Source organism: Zeus faber (genome assembly GCF_960531495.2).
Source record: "Zeus faber genome assembly, chromosome: 2".
NCBI lineage: Eukaryota > Metazoa > Chordata > Actinopteri > Zeiformes > Zeidae > Zeus > Zeus faber.
This window is the reverse complement of record NC_137189.1, coordinates 23,331,431-23,338,196: the sequence shown is the minus strand read 5'-3', so window position 1 is coordinate 23,338,196 and position 6,766 is coordinate 23,331,431.

Sequence of the window (6,766 nt, the reverse complement as noted above, 5' to 3'; positions counted from 1 at the left end):
ATTTAGTAAAACAGACAGGCCTGTTTGCATGAAATGCTATATCAATGCATGAAAAACAATACAATTAAAATCACAAATGAATACAATAAGTAAGTGCTAATCACTTGATTGGTTGATTGGTGGTGAGTGACTCCCTGCAATTCCTAGGGGAACCCCTAGGGGGCCGTGGATCCCAGCTTGGTGGCCCCTATAAAGCAAAGTCTGTATTACATGAAGCCTTTTATATTCAAACTTGTGGAATTTGATTGTTGCTCCGAAAGTATTGGAGTCAATGAGTTATAGCACTATGAAAACTGTGCTGTGTAATTTATAGACGACCCCTAACACTCCATTGAAACAGCAGCTCTTCAATGCTGTCTCTGTCCCTAAGACTCTGAGTACAACCCGCTTTCACACGTTTTCGTGCTCATATTCACGAAAATGAATCTATTGAATTGTGTCCTGGAGCACGATTGTCCGACACCCCCTGCCTAACTAGAGGCCTACTTTCGTCAGGTTAGTTTAAGTTTTTGAGGAGGTCTGGGGCAAAAATCGGAAAAATCGATATTGAATCGATATCCATAAATACGCCACATTTTCCATGTATTGCATTTGTTTATATACAGTTAAATTTGACATACAAATATCTAGAGGGTGCACTGAACGTATCTGTGCCTTCCCTCCTTCCCCTTCCCCCTCCCCTTCTAAAGTCGAAGAAAATCTCCCCTTTGAAATCCATTGGTTTACATTTCACTCTGTGTAGCGCGACCAAAGTCGGATAATCGTGCTCTGGGACACGATTCAATACATTCGTAATTACTTTATGAGCACAAAAAAGGTATATATACAGGGTTTTACCGACGCCAGAACCCTACGGTGCTATCTGGGCTGTACCAAAGTGCCTGACTAAAATAACAATACATCACCCAATATAACAAAATGAACGGGGAATTTACAAGACATACCTTAAACAGCAGGGGCCAGCTCCTCTGCTGAGTCGGGAAGAAGCTGGAGATTGGAGGCTAGAGTTTTTTGTTTTGTTTTTCTCGTGCGGGCGCCAAGGGTCAGGCGCCCAAACGAGCTCCTTTGACTGGCCAAAAGGGTTCTCTCATCTGTGAACAGTGCCTGCCCCTGGCTCTACAGGTGGACAAATCACTTCTGTTACACATTTCACTGAGATATGTGAGAGTGAGAGTGAGAGTGTTCGGAACTTGTCTTGTTTGTGAGAGTAAAAACAGCATTTGGGACTCGTAAGCGCCAGATCCAAGCAGCTGTAGTTATTAACCTGTGTTTGCGCGAGAAAAAGATATCCAGGAAAAAAAATGTATTTGTGAGAAAATATTCTACAGGTGTGTAGCTTTTTGATACGGCTGTTTGAATGTGTTTTGCACCATATTCACTGCAGCAACCACAGAAAAGATGTGAGCACATGAGTTTCTTCATTTACGATTTGTAGAAAAGGATTTTTGCACGTGCAATGAAGAATTTGAGAAGGTGTTACTGTCGTGTTGGGTTTGTGGGAGATAAAAAATATTCTACAAGTTTCAAATTTACTGATACATAGGTGTGACTATTTTCTACGCCTACAAATTCCACTGTCACAGGTGCTCAGTTGTTTTGATACAATGATACCTTCATGGGAACTAAACCCGATTGCACAAAATTTCCCTGAGACCAGTACAAGGTTTACCTCAGTGTGATAAGCTGATGTACAGTGAGCTCTGGACCATGGATTTAAGCCCAGACATCACGCATCCAACCAAAATTCTTGTTGTGGTAGAGAGTGTCCTGATCGGAGTCGAGAGGTCATGAGTCGTGTGTCCTGGGTGAGCAGAGTGTCAGCCTGCAGATGGACACGGCTTCAATGGCAACCCTCATGTCAAGAGAAACCAGTGAAGATCATTTCAGGGCAGCAGGAATAAGTACGCAGCAAAATAAATCATTTGAGATCATGTATGGCACATTTGGGTGAAGGGAGAAACATTTCAACCAGGTTTTGGCTTTTTTTTTTTATACACTGTGAAGGCATTTTTTCCACCTCACTTTCCTGTGGGTGATGGACATTGACAGGGACATAGAGAGGGAGGAAAAAGAGCCGTCTGAGAATGAACGAGAAACTTTTTGGTTTTGATTTTCTTTACAGTGCAGTCTCCAAAATCTTCTTGTCAGAGTTGTCAGACGGCTCTTTTTCTCTCCCTATCTATGTCTCCGTCTATGTCAAGGTGAAGCGAAGGTGAAGCTACAACTTTTTTCAGTGTATTAAAAAATACAAACGGGAGATAAATGACATCAAATAATTTATTTTCACTGTTTATATTGAAAATAGTGGTCTATTGTATTGAATATTTTGAATAGTTTATGGTTTAAAAAAATGCTTGATTGGCAATATATTGGCAATATTTTTATATATTGTCTGGGATTTAATGATAATATCATGATATACTTAAATGTCTGCATTGGAGTCAAGAAATGTACTTTCATGAACTTCGTAATGAATGTTTCAACCTGTACTTTATAAAACATTTTAAAATATAAAATATTCAAGATATCTATCATTTCCAAATGACTAATAATGGCTTCTCAAATAATTATTGTGTGGGAAGACTCATCTCTTCAACCTCTACCAAGGGAGATTTTCTTCAACTTTAGAAGGGGGGATACTGGATACTGGATACTGTAGGATACTGGTTTTGCTTTTTCTCTATTGAATGGTCTATTATATTCAAGGTTGTGCGAGAATAGTGATATAAGGTCATACCCTCAGTATAAATTTCATTCATAGACACAATTTAACTGGATATAATAGAAGCGTTTGCACAGCTGTGTACCCAATGTACCCATCAGCCAGTGCGGTAAACATGTCCATGGTAACAACGAACTCCACCAATCAGAGATGTCGCTGTTACACTTAGGATGATGGGTAGTGTAGTAATTCTCCATGAGTTTACAAATAAAACATGTTTTGCTGAAACAAGGTTGATATCATAAGGACTTGTGGCTTCAACAGGACCTAAAACAAATGGTTATATACATCGTTATATTTGCACAATTATTTATAAACATTTCCAACCCTAACCCTAGCCAACCACAAAAACTACAATTCGGGACCATTTTGTTTTGCATCTTGATGCAACTGGAAAGAAAGAAGAAATGCAACCCCGCCATGGCAGTGGGGTGTCAAGTGTGGATTTCAAGATCATTTACAATCTTTTTATAACTTTGTCATTTACATATATCAACACATATTTCCTTGATCAAATGAACCTCTAGTAACACATGTATGTTGTTTCTCACCCATACATTTATTTTATTTGTAGGCTTATAATAATATAACTACATTACCCATGAGGCCATTGCATCAAGATGCATTACAAAACGGCGTAGAATTGCAGTGTAGAGTTATGGTTTAGGGGTGGGGGTTTCAAATGTTTATAAATAATTAAAGTATATTATCATTTGTTTTTGCTCCTGTTGAAGCCAAAAGTCTGTATGATATCAACCTTGTTTTAAGAAAAACATTTTATTTGTTTTATTTGCAATGTCATCGCGAATTACTACACTACGCATAATTGTATGTGTGACAACGTATCTGATTGGTGGAGCTTGCTGTTACCATGGAAATGTTTACCGCACTGGCGGATGGGTACACAGGTGGCAAACACTGATATTTATATCCAGTTAAATCCTCTCTATTGTAAGGGGTTGAGGGTAATGGTGATGGAGGGCTTCTACATTACTGCACGTTGGCTCCACCTGCTGCCTAGTGGTCACATTGCAGGCAGCTCTGGGAGGACAAGCCTTCGCCCTCAATTGGGATTTATTGCTCAGTTCAGATTGTTTTGTTCGTCCGTTCACATTATTTTTCTAAAATGTGGCCAATATCAGATTCCAATGTGAACTGCTCACGGTCCTGACCCGCATGCACAGAAGTTACAAAGACGTCACACGTGTCGCGTGTCGTACGGAAGTAAACATGGCAGGCAAATGCACGGTGGTTGTCAGGCGGCCTGGTGGCTGTGTACCTCGGTTCAAGCTCACGGATGAAGTCTTTAAATCCAGACAGGGGCGCGTTGCTTTTTTTTGTTTTGTTCAATAAGGAAATTAAGTCAAATAAAATAAAAACATTAAACGCAAATTGCGCCCCGATTGCTCCCTCAGAGGGCGTGCGCGCACACTGTGAGAGAAAAATTCACATGATCAGTTTTGTGAATGATATTTTACATGTTTTATATAGGACAATAGTATTTTATAGGTTATGTAACTTTTAAAACACATTGCCTTGGGATTTTCAGATGAGTCTCTCGGAGTTTATATGAATAGGCTGTTTTCTAAACGATGTCCATTGTCCTATTGGCAAAAACAGATACCGTTCAATCCTCACTCAACCTTGTGTGGAGATAAGGGTAACTTCACAGAGCATTGTGTGTGTGGTTTATGGCATAGTCAGACTGTACCTGTCACCTGAGTTTGTCTGTTAAACCATTGTATGAGCTCTTGATTTATTTGATTTGATTATTGATGATTGAGTTGGCATCATCCTGTAAATGACAAGCTAATCAATGTTACACAACCTGTCATCAGTATGTCAGTAGTTGGAGTAGACGGGTCAGAACACTGCTTTGGAGCAGCTCTGAATCTTTCTCTTTATTCTGCAGAATAAATATCTTTAATACTAGATTAACCTCACCGACCACACAGGAGAATTTCTCCAACAACACACATACACACACACACACACACTCACTTTAGATCCGGTAATATTCATAAATCGCAGCAAGCGTGGGTGCCACCTCACCAGGTCGGTCTATTTATTTAACTATTATTTATTTTCCCTCCCTGTGCTGTACAGTATACGCTGCTTAACGATGGCGGGAAGCCGTGGTGCACCTCGCTCTGATCGCTGGTCCCAAAATCGGGGGCAGAGTTCCAAGCTTATTCTCGAAACACAGGGGAGCCTTTTTTTTTTTTTCATGTCCCCGTTCCGTGAACATTTTGTGTGCTGCGCTCCGGTCCGTTGGGAACCCCTCGAAGTCTATTTTCTGAGCATCGATCAAACTTCGCTCTCTCGCTTTCTCTCGACGGCCTGTAATTTACACTACAGGATTGAGGAAAGAGCAGACAAAGTCACTTAAGTTCGTAAAGTACTTACGTAGATTTATTACAACAGGTGCAGCATTGGTGCACTCTGGTCTCGATACCATGATATCAGAGATGAGAGGCGCTTCTGTCTTGTCTTTATAGGGCACATGGGTGGGGACGGCACACAGAATGAGTGGAAAAGTACTGCACAACATTGAAACTGAAAGTAACGGAGTGACAGACTTGAAGAGTGAGACTGAGAGAGTGAGAGGGAGGGGGGAGGAGTTTGACCGAAGCTCAGAAAATAGAAAGAAAATTCAGAAACCTCACTCTCCCTCTCTCTCTCTCTCTCTCTCTCAGGCCGTCACCCTGCTCTAGAGTGACGTAAAAGTCACATGAGTTCCGGTTTGATTGTATAAACTGAGGTTGCGTTGCAAAAAATCGGACCTGCATGTAATTTAGGTTCACATTTGAAAGTGGCCCAATTCCGAATTGAAAATATCAGATTCCATCTGATTTGTGCCGTTCACACTGTCATGAAATAACAGATCCGAGTCACATATAAGAAAAAAAAATCCGATTTGGGCCACGTTGCCCTGCAGTATAATACCACAGGAGTCTAGGGTGAGTACTACGCGTGGTATTATCTCATGTTAACCAGTAAGTCGAGCAGCGACCCAGTGCAGGTGAGTCAGGTTTTGTTCTGTTTTTGAATCCTCACTTCTGTTTGCTACTCACCGAATAAAATCCTGTGGAATTGTTGCCTGTCTCCCAGTGTCTGATTGTCACAGTCACTCTTCCTCTGCCCATTCCTGTTACACTGTGAATGAAATTCATGCTGAGACTATGACCCTGTTTCTCGCACAACCTTGAATTGAATAGACCAACTTAATACAGAAAAACCGAAAGCAGTTCCACTTCATGTCAGAACAAAATTTAAACCACACACATTTAACATTTTAAAACATCCGTGGCTCCACCGTTAGGTTTAGTTTTTGTATATGTATCTGCGCCCCGCTCTTCTAAAGTCGAAGAAAAGATCTCCATTCAAATGAATTGGTTTAAATTTCGTTATGTGTAGCACGAAAAAAAGTCGGCAAATCGTACTCCGGGACATGGTTCACTCATGGGCATCTCGTTCGATTTTATTTTTTAACTTACGTTGCCATTTGAAAAAATTAAAACTCACTCTTCTCTCCTGGTGCTGCTTGTTCCCAGAGAAGGTTTGTGACTGTGATACACAGTTGGTTTTATTCTGGGACAAAATGTACTTTTATAAATTGGTTTGGAAAAAAGCATCTGATCAATGACACAACATAATTCTGTGCGTGTATTGTGTAATAATAATAATAATAATTTGATTCAAAAAACAACGTGTGTTATTGTAAATGATGTGTGTTTTGTCTGTGTATGTCATTGCTGCTGCAACTCTGGAATTTCTCTTTAGGGATTAATAAAGTACCCTTATCTGTACAAGGTAAAATAGCCTCAAATGATCAATAATTGATTTTCTATGTTTTAAACAAAGTATCAATCAATCATGTTTTTAACTTATAGCAATAGCTATAGCTTTATGTAATTATATAAAGATAAATTAATAGGCCTATTATTGAAGAGCTTCTAAATGTATTTATACTTTACCTACCAATTCTGTTCGTCAGTTTCTTTCCTACACCATTTCCACCAAAGAGACTGATTTGGACTCGAC